The sequence below is a fragment of the Phasianus colchicus genome, chromosome 5, assembly GCF_987193195.1.
Source record: "Phasianus colchicus chromosome 5, bPhaCol1.hap1.1, whole genome shotgun sequence".
NCBI lineage: Eukaryota > Metazoa > Chordata > Aves > Galliformes > Phasianidae > Phasianus > Phasianus colchicus.
Window position 1 is genome coordinate 28,082,121 of NC_143440.1, and position 15,557 is coordinate 28,097,677.

A 15,557-nucleotide genomic window follows, 5' to 3' on the forward strand; every position below is an offset into this window, starting at 1 on the left:
CCAATGCAAAGGCAGCTTGTAAAGCAACAAGTCTGGGATCTTTGTTAGAGGAATACATTTACTTATTTGCTGTGTTTGGTTCCATTTAGAGCTAACCAAGGGGATCATATCACAGACCAAAAAGGAAAATCATCTTAGGCTACAATTTGTCACACATGCTGTACACATCTGAACTTACGAGGAACCATAAATCCCAAAAAAGCACTAGGCTTCTAACTCTTATATAACATAAACAAGCATGACATTAGAGATCCCTGGGGATTTTTCAGCATATGGATCTTTCCCCAGAAACAGTAAAGAGCTTTTTGTTCTTTGACAACCTCACGTATCACATATTTATTTTGCAAAATAGCATCTTTTGGTTATAGAGGAACAAACAGCTCAACCTCCACACAGCACTACGCTGATTTTCTAGTTGATTTTCTTGTGGATGCTTCCAACATTCTTTAAAACTGCAATCAAAAACAAACATTATTTTAAGCAAACATACACAGAATTTGGGAGTATGCAAATCTATTAGAAAAATATGGATGGTGATCTGCAAACAACCAAAATGAATTTCTGAACATGAGGGATCTGGTAATAAAACTTAAAAACTGAGAGGGCTGTATGAAACTTTCAACGTAAAATGTAAAAATGAAAATGGATAAATCCATCAGTACCTGTAGAAAACTACCTGGGAACAGAGTACAAGCATTGCACTGTGCTAACTGCACTCTCTTTCTGCATCTGTGAACATCCACAGAACACAAGACAAATATAAGGTGTATCAAATATTTATTCTACAGCAAAAAAATCTGTCCTAAGAAAGGGGAATAAAAGCTGAAAGAGAATAAAAACCCTTTCAAAATACGCAGTTACTCAGCAGAAATCTCCATGATGCATGAATGAAACACCGATGGCTTAGAAAGTAATAAAGTTAGATAAAAAATTTTTGGTTGATTCATTTATTCTGAGCACTGCACTAGAAGTGGACATTCAGGCTAGATTTCAGACTTAAACAGATTAAGAAGTCTTCCTATAGGGAAAATCCAGAAAGGGTCTTTCATTAACCAGAAATACTCTCTTGCACAGATATCTCTATAATGACCAACAGCCAGATGCTAGCCTTTAATTTGTTCCCACAAAAATACAAGACCCTCTCCTGTAGCTTCTATTATGTAGCATGTTAGAACTATTGAAAACATCCAAACAGGTGGCACTTAGTTTTCTGTAATACCTATGAATACCTATATGATTCACCTACAACAGGCACACAGTTATCTCTTGTAACTACAAGGGGAAAACAATATCTAGGTAGACATAAGTATGAATTGCTAAAAACGGATTGTGAGAGTGTGTGCAAAAGCCTTTGTGCAAAGCTACTTAAAGCAAAGCGTAATACCAGGGAGAAGCAGCATAAACAATTCTGGTCACGAATTCAGACAGCCATGCTGGCAAAGCAGGCTACAAACTGAAAAGAGCAAGCAAGGTGGCAGTGACACCTAAAAAACACACTCTGCAATTTAAATAAGAATCAGTCTATTACAAGTGCACATATGCAGTATTGGCATTTCACCCAGACATCTTTAAACATAAGAGGCAGAATTTAGGTGGATGGTTGGCAGTTGCTATTTATCTTGAAGCGAAAGCAAGTTCATGTCTGTCTGACCAGCCCACCTGTCCACGCAGATGCACCTCAGGTTTCACTACACCGTTTCTTCTACCAATCATCCTTCTAGCTCAAGTGAAATTTTTGTTTAGCTTCTGTCTTTCCTGTAAATTGCTTATGATCTCTAGAAGAAAACTTCCTCCAACACTTTCTAACTGAATCCAAACGCAGTCCAGCACATCAACTTGAGTATTCGCATTAAAAACTTTACAAATACCATGTAAAAGACTTTTTGCGTTATGTAGTTTTATTTTTACAGCTCTGGTCAGTAAGGGGAAGTATCTACATCTGCTCCTGGTTTACATGCATGCAAAACATTTTATAAAATGAAAACAGATTTGAAATCATTCAGATTCCAACACTAAACCTTGAAAAGCAAATTACCTACAGAAAGTACATGTGTGGGTGTATTCCTGTTTCACTGCATAAACAGCCTTAATCAGCCTTGCATACTATTTCTGATTATGGCTCATTATATAAAATCATGCTGATAACAGTTCAGTAAGAATGTTTCTTAAACCCTTCAGAAAAATGAAAACAGAAGTCTAGAACCAGCTTCTGCCCCTGAGATGAGCACATGAGGAGGGCATTTCCACCAGCATTATGCGACTTCGTAAAAGACTCCAATCCCTGCACTGGCTACAGCTGCACTGCAACCCACAGCTCTCCACAAAGCCTCCATGGAAAGACGATCCTGAAGGCTTAGTGCATCTCCTCTGCACCAGCTGGAGACAGCTCTGTTCTCTATCTGAAGGACTTGGAAGCAAAATACGTCCTTTTCAATTCACAGGGCTCCATTTTCTGAAGCCTCCATGCCTATATCAGGTATTTATATATTCTTGTATCACCATCAAACTGGAATTTTATCAATGTCACGCTACCTGTTACACAAACCAGTATCTGAAAACTATTTGATAATATCAGCAATTGTGTAGCATCACAAGTAATTTCTTAGTATGATTTGTAACTGGATGGCTATTGTATGCTAATCACACAAACGGAACTGTAGGAGTTGGAAGGGACCTCTGGAGATCCCCCAGTCCAATCCCCTGCCAAAGCAGGTCCCGTACAGGAGGTTGCACAGGAAGGAGTCCAGGAGGGTTCTGAATGAGTCCAGTGGAGACGCCACAACCTCTCTGGACAGCCTGCTCCCATGCCCTGAACCCTCACATTAAACTTTTTTTTTTTTTCCTCATGCTCATATTGAATTTCCTAGGCTCCAGTTTGTGCCTACTGCCCCTTGTCCTGTCACTGTACACCACTGAAAAGAGCCCAGCCCCATCCTCTTGACCCCCACTCGTTAAATACCAATAAACATTGATAAGATCCCCTCTCAGCCTTTTCTTCTCAGTCCTCCCCAGAAAGGGCGATGTTCCAGGCCCCTCACCACCTGCTATGATCTGCTCATTACATTTCAAAGTCTATCAGGTCTTGATTTCGCCCTATAAAGAAGAAATGGTTTTACAAATCCTTACATCAATGAAGCTTTGCACCGTGCTACCACTACTGTTGAAATGAGCTCATTTGCAGGAGAACAGAATTCTAAGGCAGTTCTTCCCTGGTGACAGCCTTTAAGAAAAATGCTTGTCTATCATAACCATTTTAGTAGCTGACTTGAGCAACTCAAGTAACGTTAGCACTGTTAAGAATTCACCAAAAAGCAAAATTTTCCCTTGGTTAAGACAACAGCAGCCTATTTTGACAAGCACCCTTTGGCAGAACGTACCCCGTGTGAGGGGTTGGAATACAGCCAAACGTTGAACACCACGCACAAATCAGTGCTTCAACAGATCTTGGAGATAAGAATACCAGCACAGTTCTGCATTTCTGTTTTTGCATACGTGTAAGAACTCTTTCCTGTTACTGCTGCTCCACTGCACTTAGTAAAGTGACAGAGCATCAAGCTACAGCCTTTGAATCTAATTTGAAACATGAAAACGCCTCCTGTGGCATGAGACCAAGTTTACTGCCACAAGCCTGGTGAAAAGGAAGATTTCCAATGCACAGAAACCAAGCAGACGGGGAAATCAGAGCTCTTAAAACACGGTTTATTCTGTCAGTGAAGGAAATCCTTTTCAATACCTACAGAAATTTAAGTCTCCAGAATTCTACACAAAAATGCCAGTGTAACTAAGCTGACTTACAGGCACGTATGTACTGGGAGGGAGGGAGGGGGGAGGACTGGGAATCAGGTTGTGTCAGTTCACTTTGGGTTGCAGCCCTCACTAAACCTCCTTTAATCCTCAAGCCTACCATGAGCGCAGCGATGTGATTAGAGCAGATGCATCTATTTGGAGAAGGTTACATGCAGAAAAAAGCTGTAATATCTATTAAAAAAATACACTGCTTTGCTCTGTTGTTTCATGTTTTTTGTGGTTTTTTTTTAATGCTTTGTCTTTCACCCTAACCATCCAGTCATCCTTTACCAAATTCAATGAGGCAAAAAATTGATTTCTGAGTGGTGAGATGGCTCAAAATAAAGAGTTTTAAAACTGTCTAGCAAGCACAGATTTCTAGGATCATACAAGTACTCATAAACAAAAAAGCTTACAATGAAAATATCTGTATTTTCTTCCAATTTTTCTCCTATTAAAGAAATTCTTGCGTAAATAGTTGACGAAGCTGTTGAAGTTCTTCACTCAGACTTCCACAGACTAGGCAAATACACCACAAGTGGTATGTAAGATGCACATACATGTTGTTTTACATCTTTCCTATTCCACACAGAAAACACATCAGTTGGCTGATTCAGAACTGCTATTGTTATGCTCTTACCTAAGATTTATTAAACTGTGGAGTGTTATCACGAGAAAACAGCTGAAAGCAGTGCATGCTACTCATATTGCTATCTCAGATAAAAAGCAGTAGGCAAAACCCTTAATGGCTGCTATGTTTGCAATGTCTCTAAGTTTGAATTACAAACTAGGCTATTGCTAATTGTCTTACAAACTAAACATGCTACCCCAATGAAGGGACTTGGTAGGAAGAAAAAAAAGAAAAAAGGAAGAAAACAGTTGTATTAGGAAAAGATGCCAACAGCAGGCTTAGGGAAGTGCAGACTACTGCTGTTTCTGGAAAGTAATTTAATTTCAGAACTAATCTGATTTCAAAACACTCATTTAAGACCTATTGCTCAGATGTCACCTACTGGCAAGGCTGTTTGTAAAATCACTAAAATTATTTATTTATTTATTGCAATTTGCAGATGTATGCAATCATGGTAAGAGGAATATCTCTATTGCTACCTCTCTTTATCACAGCAACAGTCTAATAAAAAACTTTTTCGCTGGAAACCTCATCTATCTTTCCCCTATTTAAAAAATGAACACCTATCCTGGATAATCTCTGAATTCCCCACTAAAAGAGACTTTGAATCTCTCTTCATTTATTATACACGAAGTCCACAGAAACTATACTCAATGAAGCAGCATCAGCTATTGTGAATGGCACTCTGCCTGCTGCTCCCCAGCAGAAGACCTTTTGACAAAGCCCTGTAAGATAACAGTAAGGTGAAAGCCAAACAGAAGAGTAGAAAGCTACAAGATTACTTGGCCTAGGAGGATCTGAATAATAAGAAAATAAACAAAGAACAAAAAGGAGTGCCAAAGGGAGACAAAAAGCATAACAGCTTTTTTACTTTATCCTCTCATTCACTCATCACAGCTGCAAGTGAGATTAATAAAAAGCTTCCTTTTAAAAAAAGAAATGAAAACTTCGATATCTTTGAATTGTTGAAAATGTTATATACCAAGCTAACAGTACCTATCTCAAAGAGATAAATCTGTATAACTCAAATGTTACAAGCTGTGCGCTTACTATATCACAGTCCTGCTTCAGTAACAATAAGAACACTCAGATGTAGACATACTGCAAATGAACCATATGAACAATGTGCAAAGAACATACTGATATTGCCATTTTTCAAACCACACTGTTCTAGAATTGGCATCATAATACCTATTCTCACAGAGCCATTGCATTACCCTACACTTCTAACTCTATTTTACTTGACTTCAAGGAAAAATCTACACGTTGCTAACATTTTCCAGTTCATGGACTAAATATGACAATTATTACTCCTATGAGAATTAGGTTTTTCTGAGCTTGGTTACATTTGAGCCCTCCAAAAACTATTCACACTCCTAGTACAGACTCAAAGAAAAAGTTTTTCTTACAGGAAGATAAGAGTATTTCATAAGAGGGACTGCAGCAATATACTCCATCTCTCAGCAGAAGACTATTAAAGCACGCACACAAACATTTACCATCCAGGCATATAAATGGCTTTGATACTGTCTAAACACCTACTGTGCAAAACAGTAAACAAAAGCCTCTGAAAAGCAAGCTAACTACAGGTTTAGATTTTGCAATTAGTTTTGCTTTTCCCTACTGCTTTTCAAAATCTGTTGATCAATTCAAACAGTGAAACAGTGTGAGTACATCCAGAAAGACTGATCTCGTATTTTCAAATCTGCCACAAAAAAATTAAGTTCCTAAATAGAATAGACCATGATTTTCCTTTTTTTTTTTCCCTCTCCTGATTGAAACAGTTATGTATCAACTCAGTAGCTGAAAAATGTTAAACACCATACAAACTTAACATCACTTTTATCATCATCCCTAGATAGACGAGCCAAAAAAAAATTACATCCACATACTTGAAAAACATAGAATTAGTGAGTGATGAATTGCTAAAACAAAATTGTTTTTTGAGTTGCTTGTAATATATAAATGGTGTAACAATCCAGAGAGTAGTCTGAACAGATGCTGACTGATGAGAAGTGACAGCAGTTAGTGCTGCATTTCTAGGATATTGATCCTAACAAATATTATTTCAGTTCAACAGCCTAACTTCCAGCTGAGAGGCAGTATTAGCACATAATTCCTGCAGCTAATGATCAATAGTTAATCAGCAGAGGAGAAAATGAGCAGAGGGAAGGCTTTGGGGCATACAGAGAAGTACCAGATATCTTGTAATGCTGGTGCATAATGACTTATTGGCACGAAACAAGAGAGGAGGATAAAAAAAAGAGGTTAGTAAAAAAGAGAAATATGTAACATTTTTTCTGCATTAGAGATGTAAATAATTATCACTCATATCTCATATCATTTAAACATGTAAACAATATAGTACTATGATATTCCACTATTAAAATCAATTCACATACAGTAGAAACTCTTGAAAAAACTCCTTCAATTCTTGCAAGCTTTCAGAAGTAATGTAAGTCTTTTCTTTCCAAAGACTCCCATATTTTCGAGCAGAAGGGTTATGAACACAAAACTGGCTAACACTACAACAAAATGCAGAGTTCCTACAAGTGGTTTTGAAAGCCTTGATTTGGGCAAAAGGAAGAAAAACATACAGATTTTCTTCTTTTTTCTGGTTATAGCCATAACTGCTACTGTGACCTGACAATCCTTTTCTGCAACCTTATCTACCACGTACTGCCAATAACCAGGAATTTACTTTTGAGAGCAGATCATCACGACAAATGCGTAGGAATCAATGGGTTAAGAAGTCCAAAGCAAAAGTGGACTGACATTTTCAAATCATATTCACCGTACTCTTTTGCATTAATAAAAGCCTTACTGGTAGAACTCCAATAAAAATCAGACTCTAAGTATTTCCACTTTCATATTTCAAGAGCGTAACTAGGGTAAAGATTACAGGCATTCTATTAAGTTTTGCTGTTGTTGTTGAGCTTTTCTTTTTTACTTTTTCTCTTGCCAAAATAAGTTTTAAGTCAAATAATTACCTAAAATAATCACTTTCTACACACCTAATCCAAACAGCATATACTGCTGTGCCACAGAAGTAGGCCAATATGTATCACATTCTTTAAGCAAGCAAAAAAAATATTTACCAATAAGCAGCTTATGTTAAGAACAGACCCACGTTTTTGGCCATGCACCATACTATGCACTGCTTCCCTGATGAAATCATTAGGTAAAATAAAAGTAGACTTCTTAGCAGTGTGGATTTCTCTTTAACATCTAAACCTGCCTTCAGAATCCTTTTAATTTATAAATAGGAAGAAAATAAATCAACCACTGACAAAATCTAGTGTGAAATGATTCACGTGTTCATTATCCATCTAACAAAACAAACATATCAGTTCACTCAACACACATTTCTTTTCAGTGGTCCTCCCATTACCTCAAAGCCAAAACGTATTTCCTTTTTCTTCAAAAGCGAGAGCCAAAGCTGATCAATAAATCCATGAAATACTTGATGGAGCTAAGTGGAAAGTAGAAAAGAAAATGACTAGGCCCTAGAAATACAATTACCATATGGGAGTGTGCACACAGCATTAATAAATCAAGAATACCTTGGGGGATTTATAGTGGAGCTGTGATGGAAACTTTAGTCAGTGGTTCTGATGATCCGCACAATAACCAGTATTCCTTCCATGCTATTTCTCAAGAATGCACGTAGGAATACATCCCAGCTTTTTGCTACATACTGCAGAACTATTCTGATTCATTTATCAAGCCAAAAATAAAAATAGAAACATGACAACCATGCATTCGATGCAAGATGGAGCAATTAATTCCAAATGTAACCTTGTCTTCTATTACTTCCAAATTGTTTTTTCTTTTTTTACCCTACTAAATACAGCAGCAGAACACACTGGAAATGAACACAGAAAACACTGGTTTGTCCATAACCTCATATTAAATCATCTAAAGAACTTCAAGAATGAGGTACTTGTCCCATGCTGTGAAATCAGGTACTTTGATATGCTGCAGTAAATGCAAATCTTTGCATAGTTACTTCTTATTTGGCTAACCTGACAAGACTCAGAAATAACCTGGAACTTGCTTCAACAAACAAATCACCTTACTGTGTTATTATAACTTAATAAAAATGATCCTGAAATCATATTATTATGAGGGCATTGCTACTATGTATAACGTACATCCTTATTCTCAGGTTCAGTTTCTAGTGCTTCTGTACCATGATTTCATCACTGCACATCCATGCATATACACGACAGGAGACAAGAAAATTCTTAAGTTGTAAAATAGTTTATATACTCACAGCTATGCAGATGAAGAATTTGTAGTAAGAGGGAAAAACCAATGAAACAGAAGAATGGCAGCATTGAAACATTTTTTTTCATCTACCTTTTGAAGTACATTATTTGCCATGGCTTAGTAACTGAGAAAGAATTTGCTATACATATTCAAGAGATTCAAGTAGAAGTTCTGTGCACCATTAAAACTGCAGAAAACTCACACGCAAAATTTAAGTAACAGACAGATGTTGGGGCCATCATCCAATTAATATCTGAATTATCAACACACTAACAGCTTTATCAGCCACATTTGTACCCAACATCCATAGCTGTGAGTGCCAGACAGAAGATTCAATCTATACTTCCATACTTCTCCAAACTGAATTGTTTCTACAAGTCTCTACAAGCAAAGAACTTAGAATTCCATAATTTGCAAGGTTCCAGAGGTGACGCTGCATACCAACTATTTAACAAATGTTTATTATGTGGTAACAACTGCTTTGCATTTATAGAAGTTGAGCCAGTTTGAGAGCATCAATCCTAATTACCCCTGATACTCTCATCAGAAAGAGCTGGATTATTATCATATAGTGATCTCCAGTACGATTTCTCAGCTGTGTATCTGAATAAGAAACCTCCTGCTTAGTACTGTATTGGTCTGAGTTATTTTCTGGTACTGGCATCAAGCTTCTCTGAGAAGGCAGGAAAAAAGAAACTGATGAAGTTACAGCAGTCAAATATAACTGGTTGAGATTTACCAGCCAAAGAAGCAGCAGCAGTTTGGATAAACCACTGGACTAGGAATAAGTAGAAGCAAATTAATTACCCCGAACTGTGCTTTCCATCATGTTTTCCTCTCCTGTTTTTAATTTCTTATGCTATTTTTTGTAGGATTTCTTTTTCCCTCCCCAAACTGAATTCTAACACCAATAGATCAAAGAAAACTGAGGAGTTACAAAGCCACAGGTTTAAGAGAACTACAGAATTCAATTTCCACATTAGTTGAAGGAATAAATTCCTGAAGCCAGCGATGTTTGAGAAGAGTGAAGTAGGATGAAAAAAAAAAAAAGAGGGACAAAGAAAGAACACGTGTTGGTACAAAGAGTACTTGCAGGATGGAAAGAAACCAAACTGTCATCTACTCTTCATAGACGCAATTCACATTACCAACAGTTGCCAAAGCCAACAGATCCACTGTGCTTGTGCCTCATGTTCCCCTCCCCCCAGTTCAAATATCCACGTAGCCCCCCTCCAACATCAAACTCTACAGCTGTTACCAAGTCTGTAGAGGCAACCTGCTTGGCCAAGCTTCAGGACAGGCCTAGCTTTTGCCCAACTGCTTCTCTGCGAGCTTTTGGACTTGTCTCCCCTTCCTTGCCAACAATTTTCACAAAAATTTTCTAAGTCCTGATAATTTTGTTCCTCTATCAAAACTGAGAAAAATTAAGGAGGAAAATAAATGAAAAGGACTGAGGGATGGATAGCCTGATCACAAAAGCTGGAACCTCATGCTAAATGTAGATCCACGCAAAATATCCTCTCAGAGGTGAAGTGCAAGACCACGGAAAGGATTTACATTGTACACATTTATGTACATTGAAAAGACCAACAATTAAGAAAGGAAGACCTGTCAGAAGATAAGCTCATGTCACCAAAATGAAGCCTAGGAAATGTTCTCATGATAGGCTGGCTTTTCACATGCCTTTATATGTGAGGCCACCAGTTCCTAGTTGATGGAAGTGAAGGAGATCCCACCCAACACCTGCTACAGCAATTCGGCTTAATAGCAGCCCGTTACCAGCTTTGACAATTACTCCCACACTCCCCCCCCATGAGAGACTAATGGTTTACTAAAAATACAGCAGATTAGCATCTACAGTGAGCTGCCTGAGACATGCACCATTTGATAGAAAGCGTTATTAATCAATCTTGTGGCATGCTGATGTCCAGGCTTTACTTCAGAGCATTTAATCTAGAGATTTAGATGGCTACCTCCTTAAAAAGGTGGCTTGCAGGATTATTTTTTGTTCAATCTGATAGGATGATCTACAGCCTGTATCCAAGCAAGTAGTAATAATGCTTATATTGCTGTAGTGGGGAATAATTCAGCAGCAGGTACTGAAGTTTTGGAGGCTCAAAGAACAAGAATTGTAAATCCCCCTGGATTATTTCAGTGCTACCAGGACTCCACTGCATTACACTGGCAACAGCACAGACCATGAAAAGTTTCCTCACAAGTAGCTCATGTCAAAATCATGCAAAAATTAAGGTTTTTTTTAAAAAACACCTCTTTAATGAAGTGAAAGTATGCATTTAAGAGTTCATTATTATTCTGCTTTTCTCATGTCTCTGTGTACATCCTCAGACAGCCAGTGGAAAGAAACATTAAAACAGCATAGAGGCCTACCTGCCACTATAAGCTCCAGAAGACGCTCTACTGCAGTGAAGCAGAAGCTCACTACACACTGATGCACACTGCAAACTCACCTTCAGCTCTCTTCAGAGACCTGTTCTCCACTGCTGCGCGCAGAGACAATGCCTGCTCCTCTCCAGCATGGCAGAGCACTCTGCAACAGAGCCCATCCCACTCATCAGTAACTCCAGCACTCACTACCAGAGTCAGATGGCATCTGAAATGGGGCTCACAGGGCTGCAAGCCCCTGAGCCTCTGCCAGCTCAGGCTCAATTATGCTGATCATTCACCTCCTACAGCTGATGTGTAGGCTAAATGCGAGATGCCACAGCATTTCAGCCCCAAGATGTGATATTCATCAAACAGACTGAAGGAACGTTCCTTGTGCTACAGTATCCCCTTGTGATTTAATAATCATTGCCTGTTAAAAAAAACCATTTTTTCAAGCCACATTTTCTCTACCTCACAGCTGGCAAAGATTTTAGCTTTATTTCCAATATTTTAGTAATATTTCCAATATAAATGTTTATTCAATATAAAATTGTTCAAAAGTGATCAAAACCAAGATAGTTAACATTTAACATTAATGCATCATGAAGAGAGGTTCTTTCATTCGAGGAAAGACTCAAGACAAAGGTATCACACAAGAGGGATTGTTTATTCTATGTAGGTTTTAATCCCATAGCAACAATTAAGTTATAAATAACTCAGTATTTACACTTAGGCAAGAGCAACCAAATAAACTGCATTTGTATGATGCTAATGTCTTTTGGCAGCAAGCTGTTTATTGATCTCTTCAGCCCTGACTAACATCACTGAGGCAGCATCAGATCAAACTATGCCACAGACTACACACACACTTCTCATGTAAACTATGGGACTGAAATTTTAAAGCTAAGTTCTACATGTGATTTTCCTCTTCAAATTCTTTCCATTAAAAGGGCAGAAGGAAAAAAAAGAAAAAAGAAACCAGAACAACAGAAAAACAGCACAATTTAAGTGATCTGCAAAGCTAGCATTTATATCTCCATAAAAAGAAACTCTATAGAATAACTGTGTAATCTCTATTGGAACAAACTACATTTCAGCAGAGAGGGAGAAGTAATTTAAGACCAAATTGGCAAATGTCAAGTCTCTTACCACAAATTTCTTTCCAGAATTGTGTGGAATAAAAATATTACCAGCTTGTTCGCAATGAATGTTTCCCACATGATTATTTAGCACCCATGAAAAATCATTCCTTGGTTCTAAGGGTTGTATTGATTTCAGATATTCTGCCTCTGCTTCTGCCTCATGAAAATACTGCTGGTACGTGCACAGAAATTCCCTTCATCGTATTTTATAACCACCCAAAAAGACGTCCTCCAATTCCTATTTTGCATAGGAAAGCAAATCACTGAACTATAGGTAGAACAAAGCATTTATGCTTAAAATCTGAATAAAAGTTGGAGAACCAAAAGGAAAAAAAAAAACCTTCACATTGCTGTTTAACCTCAACGTTACTGTACTTACTGTAGTTACAGCAACTGCGCTGGCTTTAGACATTGATCAAGCACCAGAAGAGGAAAAGTCTGAACATCATAAAGGACTGGCCTAGACAGTGACTTGGAGAAAAAGTGACACTGACCATTTAGATACAAAGTGCTGGCAAGTTGCTAGAAACACTTTTTAGGAGAAAGAGAGAAACAAAAGCCAAACAACAAACAGAAACAGAAAATCCAGCCCAAACTGCTGCAGTTGCACTGGCAAATACAGTGTAGCTATATTTCCAGAGTGGGCTGGCAGCAATGAAAAAACTTGACATACAGCAGATTAATTTTAATTTTTGAAGCTGAGGATTATATGACTCAGCCTGTATTCATCATCGCTAAGACGACATCACTCTGCCGCTGAAATGTCAGATCCTCAGCCTCAGCAACCCCACAAATTGAAGTGCAATGGTAACTTTCTTTCATACAGAAATAACTTCACATTTCGGCTTAAATTCTAAATAGTTATGTCCTTTCTGGAGTTTGAAGTTAAGCCAATACAGGGCTTTCTACCCACTACAAAGTCACACAAAGAAAAACAGATGCATTTCCTGTCATCGTATTCTACTCCGCTCAATCAAGTTGTAGATTGTTTTAACTACTGTTAAGTTTGGTAAACATTTGTGCTTCCCTCACTTTCAGAAGTCAGTGCCAGAGACAGAGTTCAGTACATAAACACAAATGTTTGCTCTTCAGCAAACATGTATTGTTTATTATTTACAATTTCTAGCCTAGCACACTAAAATACACAAGCAGATAACATGCACAGGAAGTTGCAGTAAATTTGGAATTCTTCACTCTTCTTGGACAGGTACTTTTGACCCGTAGTTCTCACTGCTGAAAAGCACACTCAGAGAACGAAGCAAGCAAGCTGCAATGTCGCAATGTTCTGGCCACATAAAACCCAGAAGCATTTCAGATAGTTTACAACTGTACTTTTTATCAAGGACTGACAGCAGACATATCCCATGTGTCCTCTTTTTTTGTTTGTTTGGGTTCAATGGAGATTTACACATCAATATGCACTACATCATGGGTTAATTTCACAGTATAAAGAAACAAGGTGCTATTTCTAAATATGTCCTCATGTTTATCAATTCAATATTTTAGTCCCAGAATAAAAACCATTATCAGAAATATCATATTGCTTCTGCATGATTGAGGAGACTTCATTCTACATATAATACACCTTCAAACATGAGCAGCAAAGAAATAACTAAAAAAAGAACCCTCAGCTTGTATTTAACAATTACCTTGTGTTGTTATGGTAACTAAGTATCTCTGGAGAAAAAAAAAAAGATTAAAACAGTGCAAATCCTCCTATAAGTTCTGGATATATATACACATCATCCTCCACTGTACATGCAAATAAACGTAGGAAAGTATTGCTCTAAGCATCACAAACCCTTGGAGATGTAGGTAAACATTTCATAATGCTGGTGAAGACATCAAAGTAAGGTCAAAATAAAATTGGATTCCTCTGCCAGAAGAGAGGTTGCTCAAATCAACTGTACAATGAGACCCTTGAATATCCACATGCAGGTATCCTTTATGAGATGCCCAAGGAGCATGCAGTTTCTCCAGAACCCAAAGCTGGAAAATGCCATGAGAGCTTAACACATCTGCAATGGGGCAAAATTACTCTCTTGCAGGATACTAAGAGGGAAGAGGGACAAGGCAAGAGCTCTCTTGCACCCTGTGAGTTTGTTTCCAAAAGATTCGGGGAAGTTTTTCTTGTAGTCCAAGCAGAAAAGCTAGTAAACAAAATACAAAGCAAAGCAAGAGTCTTTTTTGTAAGAATTGAGACTAAGAGTCAATGAGATTTATTTGAATCTCTATTTATCAACAGCTGTGGAAGGAGACAAGAACTTATGGAATTAAATAACACCACCACAAATATTTGTTTTACGCAATCCAGAATTCTGAGTGTTTAATAGGGCTGAGAGAGTCTCTTCTTTTTCCTTTTTTTTTTTTATATATATTAGAAACATTAGGTTTTAAAGTTTTCTATCTTTAAACCAAGTTTCAGGAACATTTTCATTACACAAATATTAGTAAACATACCTGCATAGCTACAAAAGAGGAAGGTTGCTCAATTTCCTGCAGAGGGGAGATCAGGTTCACAGAATGGTCAAATAGTAGGACCTGGAGAGAGTTCCAACATCTGCTGCTGCATTATTTCACTCTTGAAAGTCTCTCTGAGTAAATGCAGACAATTCTTGAAGGCATTCAAAGACTACGGTATTTGGGGGGTGGGGGAGGAGGGATGGAAGTCACTTAAGATAACAGGGAAAAATAAGTCAGAACCCTTACAACTTCTTCCAATTACAGTCTAGGTTCAAAGAACAGTATATATTTTAAACACACACACAAAAAGTTCATTCCTGGAAGTCATTGGATCATTTTTGCTACAATTTTCCTGAGATATTTGAACTTAGGTGAAATACTTAAGGGACTGCACTTAAGCGTTTACAGTAAAGACTCTCAAAGAAAATTAAAACAAGCAATGTTAACTAATTTTGCAAAAAACTGTGAAGTCAAATCATTAGTGTCATCTACAAAGTCCTGTGATAACTGCTCCACCTACACCAAACCAGCAATAAAATTCTTCAGTAGGGGAAAAAAAAAAAAAGCTATTTGTTCTACTATTTCCAGCACATTCATTCAACCAATCTATCTGGGGTCTTAGTACTGTTTCAACATACTTGGAACTTGTGCTTTTCTTACTGTCATTCAATGATCTGACTACAGAGCCATCACTACAAATGCAGTCGGCTTCTTCCAAAATACTCTTAACACTGTATGCTGTAGGTAAGCTGTGCCACAGAAAAATGTACTTAGGGCAAAAAAATAGGTAACATATCTAATCGTGACCCTTAAGATATTTCAGCAATTGGAACTCAGTCAAAAAAATGTTAATGGCAAATACAACCTTGAAACATAAA

The 15,557-nt window shown here is 37.7% G+C and overlaps 1 protein-coding gene across 15 annotated transcripts in view; it reads right to left on the reverse strand.

The window, feature by feature from the left end:
* SIPA1L1 (signal induced proliferation associated 1 like 1) overlaps window positions 1-15,557 on the reverse strand; it is a 196,213-nt gene that overhangs the window by 77,688 nt on the left and 102,968 nt on the right. The window contains exon 1 of one of the 15 annotated variants that reach the window (XM_090141095.1): window positions 14,677-14,695. The exons of the other annotated variants lie outside the window; for them this stretch is intronic. The gene's annotated coding sequence lies outside the window, so the exon portion shown is untranslated. Of the gene's footprint in view, window positions 1-14,676; window positions 14,696-15,557 lie in introns of those variants that run through there. 15 annotated transcript variants of the gene reach the window in all.